The following is a 14392-nucleotide window of genomic DNA, read 5'->3' as shown; positions in this document are numbered from 1 at the left end:
GTAGGGGGTGGGTACACATAGATTTTGAGAAAAATTCAAAAAATTTGAGAATACTGTTTTAATACATATATGAATCATGGAATAACATATGATGAAGTTCAAAGAGGTTTGTAACCTTTGTTGTCTCTGTTTCTCTAGAGAATAGCAATTTTATAGTGGTTAGTCTAATGATTTAGGGAGTATTTGCAGTTTTGCAAAATTAATTGATAAAAAATTAGAACGATGTCCGTGTACCATGAAAAGGAGTTTATCATAAATTAATACAAATGTATAATGTGGTTATAAATTTTAAAACGAATTGAAAGATTATAGGCTTCATATATAGATCATTTACCGAAAACTCACTATTTTCGTAGGGGGGTACACATAGATTTTGAGAAAAATTCAAAAATTTGAGAATACTGTTTTAATACATATTTGAATTATGTAATAAAATATGATGAAGTTCAAAGAGGTTTGGAACCTTTTTTGTCTCCGTTTCTGTAGGGAATAGCAATTTTATAGTGGTTAGTCTAATGATTTAGGGAGTATTTGCAGTTTTGCTAAATTAATTGATAAAAAATTAGAACAATGTCCATGTACCATGAAAAGGAGTTTATCATAAATTAATACAAATGTATAATGTGGTTATAAATTTTAAAACAAATTAAAATATTATAGGCTTCATATATAGATCATTTACCGAAAACTCACTATTTTCGTATGGAACACATAGATTTTGAGAAAAATTCAAAAAATTTGAGAATACTGTTTTAATACATAGTTGAGTCATGGAATAACATATGATGAAGTTCAAAGAGGTTTGGAACCTTTGTTGTCCCCGTTTCTCTAAGGAATAGCAATTTTATAGTGGTTAGTCCAATGATTTAGGAAGTATTTGCAGTTTTGCTAAATTAATGGATAAAAAATTAGAACGATGTCCATGTACCAAGCAAAGAAGTTTATCATACATTAATACAAAATTATAATGTTGTTTTAAATTTTAAAACAAATGTAAAGATTATAGGCTTCATATATAGAGCATTTACCGAAAACTCACTATTTTCGTAGGGGTTAACACATAGATTTTGAAAAAAATTCAAAAAATTTGGGAATACTGTTTTAAAACATATATGAATCATGGAATAACATATGATGAAGTTCAAAGAGGTTTGGAACCTTTGTTGTCTCCGTTTCTCTAGGGAATAGCAACTTTATAGTGGTTAGTCCAATGATTTAGGGAGTATTTCCAATTTCGCTAAATTAATGGATAAAAAATTAGAATGATGTCCATGTACCATGAAAAAAAGTTTATCATACATTAATACAAAGGTATAATGTGGTTTTAAATTTTAATACAAATTTAAAGATTATAGGCTTCATATATAGAGCATTTACCGAAACCTCACTATTTTCGTAGGGGGTACACATAGATTTTGAGAAAAATTCAAAAAATTTGACAATACTGTTTTAATGCATAGTTGAATCATGTAATAACATATGATGAATTTCAAAGAGGTTTGAAACTTTTGCTGTCTCCGTTTCTCTAGGGAATATCAATTTTATAGTGGTTAGTCCAATGATTTAGTGAGTATTTGCAGTTTTGCTAAATTAATGGATAAAAAATTAGAACGATGTCCATGTACCATGAAAAGAAGTTTATCATACATTAATACAAATGTATAGTGTGGTTTTAAATTTTAAAACAAATTTAATGATTATAGGCTTTATATATAGAACATTTACTGAAAACTCACTATTTTCGTAGGGGGGGGGTACACATAGATTTTGAGAAAAATTCAAACAATTTGAGAATACTGTTTTAATACATATTTGAGTCATGTAATAAAATATGATGAAGTTCAAAGAGTTTTGGAACCTTTGTTTTCTCCGTTTCTCTACGGAATAGCAATTTTATAGTGGTTAGTCTAATGATTTAGGGAGTATTTGTAGTTTTGCTAAATTAATTGATAAAAAATTAGAACGATTTACATGTATCATGAAAAGGAGTTTATCATAAATTAATACAAATATATAATGTGGTTATAAATTTTAAAATGAATTAAAAGATTATAGGCTTCATATATAGATCATTTACCGAAAACTCACTAGTTTTGTAGGGGGGTACACATAGATTTTGAGAAAAAATCAAAAAATTTGACAATACTGTTTTAATGCATAGTTGAATAATGTAATAACATATGATGAATTTCAAAGAGGTTTGAAACCTTTGTTGTCTCTGTTTCTCTAGGGAATAGCAATTTTATAGTGGTTAGTCCAATGATTTAGAGAGTATTTGCAGTTTTGCTAAATTAATGGATAAAAAATTAGAACGATGTCCAAGTACCATGAAAAGAAGTTTATCATACATTAATACAAATGTATAATGTGGTTTTAAATTTTAAAACAAATTAAAAGATTATAGGCTTCATATATAGACCATTTACCGAAAACTCACTATTTTCGTAGGGGTACACATAGATTTTGAGAAAAATTCAAAAAATTTGAGAATACTGTTTGAATACATATTTGAATCATGTAATAAAATATGATGAAGTTCAAAGAGGTTTGGAACCTTTTTGGTCTCCGTTTCTCTAAGGAATAGCAATTTTATAGTTGTTAGTCTAATGATTTAAGGATTATTTGTAGTTTTGCTAAATTAATTGATAAAAAATTAGAACGATTTAAATGTACCATGACAAGGAGTTTATCATAAATTAATACAAATGTATAATGTGGTTATAAATTTTAAAACAAATTAAAAGATTATACGATTCATATATAGATCATTTACCGAAAACTCACTATTTTCGTAGGAGGGTACACATAGATTTTGAGAAAAATTCAAAAAGTTCGACAATACTGTTTTAATGCATAGTTGAATCATGTAATAACATATGATGAATTTCAAAGAGGTTTGGAACCTTTGTTGTCTCCGTTTCTCTAGGGAATAACAATTTTATAGTGGTTAGTCTAATGATTTAGGGAGCATTTGCAGTTTTGCGAAATTAATTGATAAAAATTTGAACGATGTCCATGTACCATGAAAAGAAGTTTATCATAAATTAATACAAATGTATAATGTGGTTTTAAATTTTAAAACGAATTAAAAGATTATAGGCTTCATATATAGAGCATTTACCGAAAACTCACTATTTTCATAGGGGGGGGGGTACACATAGATTTTGAGAAAAATTCAAAAAATTTGAGAATACTGTTTTAATACATATATGAATCATGGAATAACATATGATGAAGTTCAAAGAGGTTTGTAACCTTTGTTGTCTCCGTTTCTCGAGAGAATAGCAATTTTATAGTAGTTAGTCCAATGATTTAGGGAGTATTTGCAGTTTTGCTAAATTAATGGATAAAAAATTAGAACGATGTCCATGTACCATGAAAAGAAGTTTATCATACATTAATACAAAGGTATAATGTGGTTTTAAATTTTAAAACAAAATTAAAGATTATAGGCTTCATATATAGAGCGTTTAACGAAAACTCACTATTTTCGTAGGGGGGGGGATACACATAGATTTTGAGAAAAATTCAAAAAATTTGAGAATACTGTTTTAATACATATTTGAATCATGTAATAAAATATGATGAAGTTCAAAGAGGTTTGGAACCTTTGTTGTCTCCGTTTATCTAGGGAATAGCAATTTTATAGTGGTTAGTCTAATGATTTAGGGAGTATTTGCAGTTTTGCTAAATTAATTGATAAAAATTAGAACGATTTACATGTACCATGAAAAGGAGTTTATCATAATTAATACAAATGTATAATGTGGTTATAAATTTTAAAACAAATTAAAAGATTATAGGCTTCATATATAGATCATTTACCGAAAACTCACTATTTTCGTAGGGGTACACATAGATTTTGAGAAAAATTCAAAAATTTTGACAAGACTGTTTTAATGCATATTTGAATCATGTAATAACATATGATGAATTTCAAAGAGGTTTGGAACCTTTGTTGTCTCCGTTTCTCTAGGGAATATCAATTTTATAGTGGTTAGTCCAATGATTTAGGGAGTATTTGCAGTTTTGCTAAATTAATGGATAAAAAATTAGAACGATGTCCATGTACCATGAAAAGAAGTTTATCATACATTAATACAAATGTATAGTGTGGTTTTAAATTTTAAAACAAATTTAAAGATTATAGGCTTCATATATAGAGCATTTACCGAAAACTCACTATTTTCGTAGGGGGGTACACATAGATTTTGAGAAAAATTCAAAAAATTGAGAATACTGTTTTAATACATATTTGAATCATGTAATAAAATATGATGAAGTTCAAAGAGGTTTGGAACCTTTGTTGTCTCCGTTTCTCTAGGGAATAGCAATTTTATAGTGGTTAGTCTAATGATTTAGGGAGTATTTGCAGTTTTGCTAAATTAATTGATAAAAATTAGAACGATTTACATGTACCATGAAAAGGAGTTTATCATAATTAATACAAATGTATAATGTGGTTATAAATTTTAAAACGAATTAAAAGATTATAGGCTTCATATATAGATCATTTACCGAAAACTCACTATTTTCGTAGGGGGGTACACATAGATTTTGAGAAAAATTCAAAAAATTTGACAATACTGTTTTAATGCATAGTTGAATCATGTAATAACATATGATGAAGTTCAAAGAGGTTTGAAACCTTTGTTGTCTCCGTTTCTCTAGGGAATAGCAATTTTATAGTGGTTAGTCCAATGATTTAGGGAGTATTTGCAGTTTTGCTAAATTAATGGATAAAAAATTAGAACGATGTCCATGTACCATGAAAAGAAGTTTATCATACATTAATACAAATGTATAATGTGGTTTTAAATTTTAAAACAAATTAAAAGATTATAGGCTTCATATATAGAGCATTTACCGAAAACTCACTATTTTCGTAGGGGTACACATAGATTTTGAGAAAAATTCAAAAAATTTGAGAATACTGTTTTAATACATATTTGAATCATGTAATAAAATATGATGAAGTTCAAAGAGGTTTGGAACCTTTTTGTCTCCGTTTCTCTAAGGAATAGCAATTTTATAGTGGTTAGTCTAATGATTTAAGGAGAATTTGCAGTTTTGCTAAATTACTTGATAAAAATTAGAACGATGTCCATGTACCATGAAAAGGAGTTTATCATAAATTAATACAAATGTATAATGTGGTTATAAATTTTAAAACAAATTAAAAGATTATAGGCTTCATATATAGATCATTTACCGAAAACTCACTATTTTCGTAGGGGGTACACATAGATTTTGAGAAAAATTCAAAAAATTTGACAATACTGTTTTAATGCATAGTTGAATCATGTAATAACATATGATGAATTTCAAAGAGGTTTGGAACCTTTGTTGTCTCCGTTTCTCTAGGGAATAGCAATTTTATAGTGGTTAGTCTAATGATTTAGGGAGTATTTGCAGTTTTGCTAAATTAATTGATAAAAAATTAGAACGATGTCCATGTACCATGAAAAGAAGTTTATCATAAATTAATACAAATGTATAATGTGGTTTTAAATTTTAAAACGAATTAAAAGATTATAGGCTTCATATATAGAGCATTTACCGAAAACTCACTATTTTCGTAGGGGGGTACACATAGATTTTGAGAAAAATTCAAAAAATTTGAGAATACTGTTTTAATACATATTTGAATCATGTAATAACATATGATGAAGTTCAAAGAGGTTTGGAACCTTTGTTGTCTCCGTTTCTCTAGGGAATAGCAATTTTATAGTGGTTAGTCCAATGATTTAGGGAGTATTTGCAGTTTTGCTAAATTAATGGATAAAAAATTAGAACGATGTCCATGTACCATGAAAAGAAGTTTATCATACATTAATACAAAGGTATAATGTGGTTTAAATTTTAAAACAAATTAAAGATTATAGGCTTCATATATAGAGCATTTACCGAAAACTCACTATTTTCGTAGGGGGGTACACATAGATTTTGAGAAAAATTCAAAAAATTTGAGAATACTGTTTTAATACATATTTGAATCATGTAATAAAATATGATGAAGTTCAAAGAGGTTTGGAACCTTTGTTGTCTCCGTTTCTCTAGGGAATAGCAATTTTATAGTGGTTAGTCCAATGATTTAGGGAGTATTTGCAGTTTTGCTAAATTAATGGATAAAAAATTAGAACGATGTCCATGTACCATGAAAAGGAGTTTATCATAATTAATACAAATGTATAATGTGGTTTTAATTTTAAAACGAATTAAAGATTATAGGCTTCATATATAGAGCATTTACCGAAAACTCACTATTTTCGTAGGGGGTACACATAGATTTTGAGAAAAATTCAAAAAATTGAGAATACTGTTTTAATACATATTTGAATCATGTAATAAAATATGATGAAGTTCAAAGAGGTTTGGAACCGTTGTTGTCTCCGTTTCTCTAGGGAATAGCAATTTTATAGTGGTTAGTCCAATGATTTATGGAGTATTTGTAGTTTTGCTAAATTAATGGATAAAAAATTAGAACGATGTTCATGTATCATGAAAAGGAGTTTATCATAATTAATACAAATGTATAATGTGGTTATTAATTTTAAAACGAATTAAAAGATTATAGGCTTCATATATAGAGCATTTACCGAAAACTCACTATTTTCGTAGGGGGGTACACATAGATTTTGAGAAAATTCAAAAAATTTGAGAATACTGTTTTAATACATATATGAATCATGGAATAACATATGATGAAGTTCAAAGAGGTTTGGAACCTTTGTTGTCTCCGTTTCTCTAGGAATAGCAATTTTATAGTGGTTAGTCCAATGATTTAGGGAGTATTTGCAGTTTTGCTAAATTAATTGATAAAAAATTAGAACGATGTCCATGTACCATGAAAAGAAGTTTATCATAAATTAATACAAATCTATAATGTGGTTTTAAATTTTAAAACAAATTTAAAGATTATAGGCTTCATATATAGAGCATTTACCGAAAAGACACTATTTTCGTAGGGGGGGGGTACACATAGATTTTGAGAAAAATTCAAAAATTTGACAATACTGTTTTAATACATATTTGAATCATGTAATAATATGATGAAGTTCAAAGAGGTTTGGAACCTTTGTTGTCTCCGTTTCTCTAGGGAATAGCAATTTTATAGTTGTTAGTCTAATGATTTAAGGAGTATTTGTAGTTTTGCTAAATTAATGATAAAAAATTAGAACGATGTCCATGTACCATGAAAAGAAGTTTATCATACATTAATACAAAGGTATAATGTGGTTTTAAATTTTAAAACAAATTTAAAGATTATAGGTTTTATATATAGAGCATTTACCGAAAACTCACTATTTTCGTAGGGGGGTACACATAGATTTTGAGAAAATTCAAAAAAATTGAGAATACTGTTTTAATACATATATGAATCATGGAATAACATATGATGAAGTTCAAAGAGGTTTGGAACCTTTGTTGTCTCCGTTTCTCTTGGGAATATCAATTTTATAGTGGTTAGTCTAATGATTTAGGGAGTATTTGTAGTTTTTCTAAATTAATGGATACAAAATTACAACGATGTCCATGTACCATGAAAAGGAGTTTATCATAATTAATACAAATGTATAATGTGGTTATAAATTTTAAAACGAATTAAAAGATTATAGGCTTCATATATAGATCATTTACCGAAAACTCACTATTTTCGTACTGAGTACACATAGATTTTGAGAAAAATTCAAAAATTTTGAGAATACTGTTTTAATGCAGAGTTGAATCATGTAATAACATATGATGAATTTTAAAGTGGTTTGGAACCTTTGTTGTCTCCGTTTCTCTAGGGAATAGCAATTTTATAGTGGTTAGTCCAATGATTTAGGGAGTATTTGCAGTTTTGCTAAATTAATGGATAAAAATTAGAACGATGTCCATGTACCATGAAAAAAAGTTTACATAAATTAATACAAATGTATAATGTGGTTTTAAATTTTAAAACAAATTAAAGATTATAGGCTTCATATATAGAGCTTTACCGAAAACTCACTATTTTCGTAGGGGGTACCATAGATTTTGAGAAAATTCAAAAATTTGAGAATACTGTTTTAATACATATTTGAATTGTAATAATATATTTGAAAAAAGTTCAATTTGGTTGGAACTGTTATCTAAGGATAGCATTATAACAATTTTTAGAAGTTAGTCGTGTGATTTAGGGAATTAAAAGTTTGATAACTAGAAGTGGTTTCTTTAAATTGAAACGAATGTTAATTTAAATCTAAAAAATGGTTTTAATTAGAACAATTTTAAAATATAAATAGGTTCATAATAGATTTTAAAAACTTGAAAATGTCTTAGGTACACTAATTGAGAGGTTGAGGAAAATATAGATGGGTTCAAGGGGGTTGGAACCTATTATTGTTAGGTTATTCATAATTGGAATAGAATTATAAGTTTTTAATATAGGTTTGTTGAATTTTACAGTATTAAAACATATGAAAAATTTTGAAGTTTAATGTTTTGAATGTGTCTCTCGTATTCTCTAGGGAACTTTTTTTAATATGTCCAATAGATTTAGGAGATTTTTGCCTCATTATAGATGACCGAAAACTCAACTATTTCGTAGGGGGGTAAACATACAATAGATTTTGAAAAAATTTGAAAAGCTTTTACATAGATAAAATCAAATTTAAAGGGTAATCTTGATTTATATGGGTTTTTTATGTGGATTTCAATATTTTTGGGTATTTTCATTGTGTGAGTTTATTTTTTAGGGATTTCAGTTTTATCTTAATTTTGTTCATGTTTTGTCTTGTTAATATCATAGAATCATTCATTATAGAGTGGGTTTGGAATTAACAATTTGTGGTCTCCATATCTTTAGATATAGATTTAAAACATTTTTATTGGTTGGTAGTAGATTTTGATTTTTGTAAAATTGTGTTTGATGTTTGGGTTTTAACATTTGTGTATGTGTTAAAATGATGAGTGGGTTATACCATAAAAAATTTATTTCAAAAATGTATTTTGTGGTTATAAATTTTAAAATGTATTTAAGATTAATAAGGCTTCTATAAGCAAATTACCGAAAACTCACTATTTTCGTAGGGGGGTACATATAGATTTTGAGAAAAATTCAAAAATAATGAGGTTAATGCATAGTTGAAATAATATTTTTAGATGATAATAAAAAAGGTTGAGAATACCTTTGTTGTCTTCTAATTTGTCAAAGGTTAAAGAGTAGAAAATTTTATAGTTTGTTGTCTGTTTTCAGGAATAGCATTTAAAGTGAAGTAGTTGTTAGAAATAGAACAATTGAAAGAAGCTAAAAAGGATGTCCATACATGAAAAGGAGGTATCAATTAAATAAAATTAAAAAGTATAATATAATTTTAAACAAATTTAAAGATTTATAGGTCATATATAGAGCATTTACCGAAACTCACTATTTTCGTTGGTGTAGGGATACAAAGATTTTGAAATTCAAAAAATTGAAAATACTGTTTAATATTTGATAGAATATATGATGAAGTTCAAAGAGGTTTGGACCTTTGTTGTCTTGGTTTCTGGGGAGGGAAATTTTATACAATGGTAGTCCAATGATTTAGGGAGTATTTGCAGTTTTGCTAAATAATTGATAAAAAAAATTGATGATGTAAGAAATGTACCATGAAACAGAAAAATATCATACAATACAAGGATAATAAGGTTTAAATTTAAACAAATTAAAAGGCTTCATATATAGCATTTACCGAAAACTCACGTAGGGGGGTACACATAGATTTTGAGAAAATTCAAAAAATTAAATACTGTTTTAATGCATAGTTGAATCATGTAATACATATGATGAAGTTCAAAGAGGTTTGGAACCTTTGTTGTCTCCGTTTCTCTAGGAATAGCAATTTTTATTGTTAGTCAATGATTTAGGGAGTATTTACAGTTTTGCTAAATAATGATAAAAAATTAGAACGATGTCCATGTACCATGAAAGAGTTTATCATAAATTAATACAAATGTATAATGTGGTTATAATTTTAAAACGAATTAAAAGATTATAGGCTTCATATATAGAGCATTTACCGAAAACTCACTATTTTCGTAGGGGGGTACACATAGATTTTGAGAAAATTCAAAAAATTTGACAATACTGTTTTAATACATTTTGAATCATGTAATAAAATATGATGAAGTTCAAAGAGGTTTGGAACCTTTGTTGTCTCCGTTTCTCTAGGGAATAGCAATTTTATAGTGGTTAGTCCAATGATTTAGGGAGTATTTGCAGTTTTGCTAAATTAATGGATAAAAATTAGAACGATGTCCATGTACCATGAAAAGGAGTTTATCATAATTAATACAAATGTATAATGTGGTTATAAATTTAAAACGAATTAAAAGATTATAGGCTTCATATATAGATCATTTACCGAAAACTCACTATTTTCGTAGGGGGTACACATAGATTTTGAGAAAAATTCAAAAAATTTGACAATACTGTTTTAATACATATTTGAATCATGTAATAACATATGATGAAGTTCAAAGAGGTTTGGAACCTTTGTTGTCTCCGTTTCTCTAGGGAATAGCAATTTTATAGTGGTTAGTCTAATGATTTAGGGAGTATTTTACAGTTTTGCTAAATTATTGATAAAAAATTAGAACGATTTACATGTACCATGAAAAGGAGTTTATCATAATTAATACAAATGTATAATGTGGTTTATCATAATGATTTAGAGAGTATTTGCAGTTTTGCTAAATTAATTGATAAAAAATTAGAACGTTCCATGTACATGAAAAGAGTTTATCATAATTAATACAAAGGTATAATGTGGTTATAAATTTTAAAACGAATTAAAAGATTATAGGCTTCATATATAGATCATTTACCGAAAACTCACTATTTTCGTAGGGGGTACACATAGATTTTGAGAAAAATTCAAAATTTGACAATACTGTTTTAATGCATAGTTGAATCATGTAATAACATATATGAATTTCAAAGAGGTTTGGAACCTTTGTTGTCTCCGTTTCTCTAGGGAATAGCAATTTTATAGTGGTTAGTCTAATGATTTAGGGAGTATTTGCAGTTTTGCTAAATTAATTGATAAAAAATTAGAACGATTTCCATGTACCATGAAAAGGAGTTTATCATAATTAATACAAATGTATAATGTGGTTATAAATTTTAAAACGAATTAAAGATTATAGGCTTCATATATAGATCATTTACCGAAAACTCACTATTTTCGTAGGGGGGTACACATAGATTTTGAGAAAAATTCAAAAAATTTGACAATACTGTTTTAATGCATAGTTGAATCATGTAATAACATATGATGAATTTCAAAGAGGTTTGGAACCTTTGTTGTCTCCGTTTCTCTAGGGAATAGCAATTTTATAGTGGTTAGTCCAATGATTTAGGGAGTATTTGCAGTTTTGCTAAATTAATTGATAAAAATTAGAACGATGTCCATGTACCATGAAAGGAGTTTATCATAATTAATACAAATGTATAATGTGGTTATAAATTTTAAAACGAATTAAAAGATTATAGGCTTCATATATAGAGCATTTACCGAAAACTCACTATTTTCGTAGGGGGTACACATAGATTTTGAGAAAAATTCAAAAAATTTGACAATACTGTTTTAATGCATAGTTGAATCATGTAATAACATATGATGAATTTCAAAGAGGTTTGGAACCTTTGTTGTCTCCGTTTCTCTAGGGAATAGCAATTTTATAGTGGTTAGTCCAATGATTTAGGGAGTATTTGCAGTTTTGCTAAATTAATGGATAAAAAATTAGAACGATGTCCATGTACCATGAAAAAGTTTATCATACATTAATACAAAGGTATAATGTGGTTTTAAATTTTAAAACAAATTTAAAGATTATAGGCTTCATATATAGAGCATTTACCGAAAACTCACTATTTTCGTAGGGGGGTACACATAGATTTTGAGAAAAATTCAAAAAATTTGAGAATACTGTTTTAATACATATATGAATCATGGAATAACATATGATGAAGTTCAAAGAGGTTTGGAACCTTTGTTGTCTCCGTTTCTCTAGGGAATAGCAATTTTATAGTGGTTAGTCCAATGATTTAGGAAGTATTTGCAGTTTTGCTAAATTAATGGATAAAAATTTAGAACGATGTCCATGTACCATGAAAAGAAGTTTATCATACATTAATACAAAGGTATAATGTGGTTTAAATTTTAAAACAAATTAAAGATTATAGGCTTCATATATAGATCATTTACCGAAAACTCACTATTTTCGTAGGGGGGTACACATAGATTTTGAGAAAAATTCAAAAAATTTGAGAATACTGTTTTAATACATATTTGAATCATGTAATAAAATATGATGAAGTTCAAAGAGGTTTGGAACCTTTGTTGTCTCCGTTTCTCTAGGGAATAGCAATTTTATAGTGGTTAGTCCAATGATTTAGGGAGTATTTTGCAGTTTTGCTAAATTAATGGATAAAAAATTAGAACGATGTCCATGTACCATGAAAAGAGTTTATCATAAATTAATACAAGGTATAATGTGGTTATAAATTTTAAAACGAATTAAAAGATTATAGGCTTCATATATAGATCATTTACCGAAAACTCACTATTTTCGTAGGGGGTACACATAGATTTTGAGAAAAATTCAAAAATTTGACAATACTGTTTTAATGCATAGTTGAATCATTTAATAACATATGATGAAGTTCAAAGAGGTTTGGAACCTTTGTTGTCTCCGTTTCTCTAGGGAATAGCAATTTTATAGTGGTTAGTCCAATGATTTAGGGAGTATTTGCAGTTTTGCTAAATTAATGGATAAAAATTAGAACGATGTCCATGTACCATGAAAAGAAGTTTATCATACATTAATACAAGGTATAATGTGGTTTAAATTTTAAAACAAATTAAAAGATTATAGGCTTCATATATAGAGCATTTACCGAAAACTCACTATTTTCGTAGGGGGGTACACATAGATTTTGAGAAAATTCAAAAAATTTGACAATACTGTTTTAATACATATTTGAATCATGTAATAAAATATGATGAAGTTCAAAGAGGTTTGGAACCTTTGTTGTCTCCGTTTCTCTAGGAATAGCAATTTTATAGTGGTTAGTCCAATAATGATTTAGTGAGTATTTGCAGTTTTGCTAAATTAATGGATAAAAAATTAGAACGATGTCCATGTATCATGAAAAAGAGTTTATCATAATTAATACAAAGGTATAATGTGGTTATAAATTTTAAAACGAATTAAAAGATTATAGGCTTCATATATAGATCATTTACCGAAATTCACTATTTTCGTAGGGGGTACACATAGATTTTGAGAAAAATTCAAAAATTTGACAATACTGTTTTAATGCATATTGAATCATGTAATAACATATGATGATTTCAAAGAGGTTTGGAACCTTTGTTGTCTCCGTTTCTCTAGGGAATAGCAATTTTATAGTGTGTTAGTCCAATGATTTAGGGAGTATTTGCAGTTTTGCTAAATTATTGATAAAAAATTAGAACGATGTCCATGTACCATGAAAAGAAGTTTATCATAATTAATACAAATGTATAATGTGGTTATAAATTTTAAAACGAATTAAAAGATTATAGGCTTCATATATAGAGCATTTACCGAAAACTCACTATTTTCGTAGGGGGTACACATAGATTTTGAGAAAAATTCAAAAAATTTGACATACTGTTTTAATGCATAGTTGAATCATGTAATAACATATGATGAATTTCAAAGAGGTTTGGAACCTTTGTTGTCTCCGTTTCTCTAGGAATAGCAATTTTATAGTGGTTAGTCCAATGATTTAGGGAGTATTTGCAGTTTTGCTAAATTAATTGATAAAAAATTAGAACGATGTCCATGTACCATGAAAAGGAGTTTATCATAATTAATACAAATGTATAATGTGGTTATAAATTTTAAAACGAATTAAAAGATTATAGGCTTCATATATAGATCATTTACCGAAAACTCACTATTTTCGTAGGGGGTACACATAGATTTTGAGAAAAATTCAAAAATTTGACAATACTGTTTTAATGCATAGTTGAATCATGTAATAACATATGATGAATTTCAAAGAGGTTTGGAACCTTTGTTGTCTCCGTTTCTCTAGGGAATAGCAATTTTATAGTGGTTAGTCCAATGATTTAGGGAGTATTTACAGTTTTGCTAAATTAATTGATAAAAATTAGAACGATGTCCATGTACCATGAAAAGGAGTTTATCATAAATTAATACAAATGTATAATGTGGTTTTAAATTTTAAAACGAATTAAAAGATTATAGGCTTCATATATAGATCATTTACCGAAAACTCACTATTTTCGTAGGGGGTACACATAGATTTTGAGAAAAATTCAAAAAATTTGACAATACTGTTTTAATGCATTTTGAATCATGGAATAAC

Source organism: Brassica napus, chromosome A1, assembly GCF_020379485.1.
Source record: "Brassica napus cultivar Da-Ae chromosome A1, Da-Ae, whole genome shotgun sequence".
Classification (NCBI taxonomy): Eukaryota; Viridiplantae; Streptophyta; class Magnoliopsida; order Brassicales; family Brassicaceae; genus Brassica; species Brassica napus.
The sequence above is the reverse complement of the archived record's forward strand: the minus strand, read 5'-3'. Positions refer to the sequence as shown.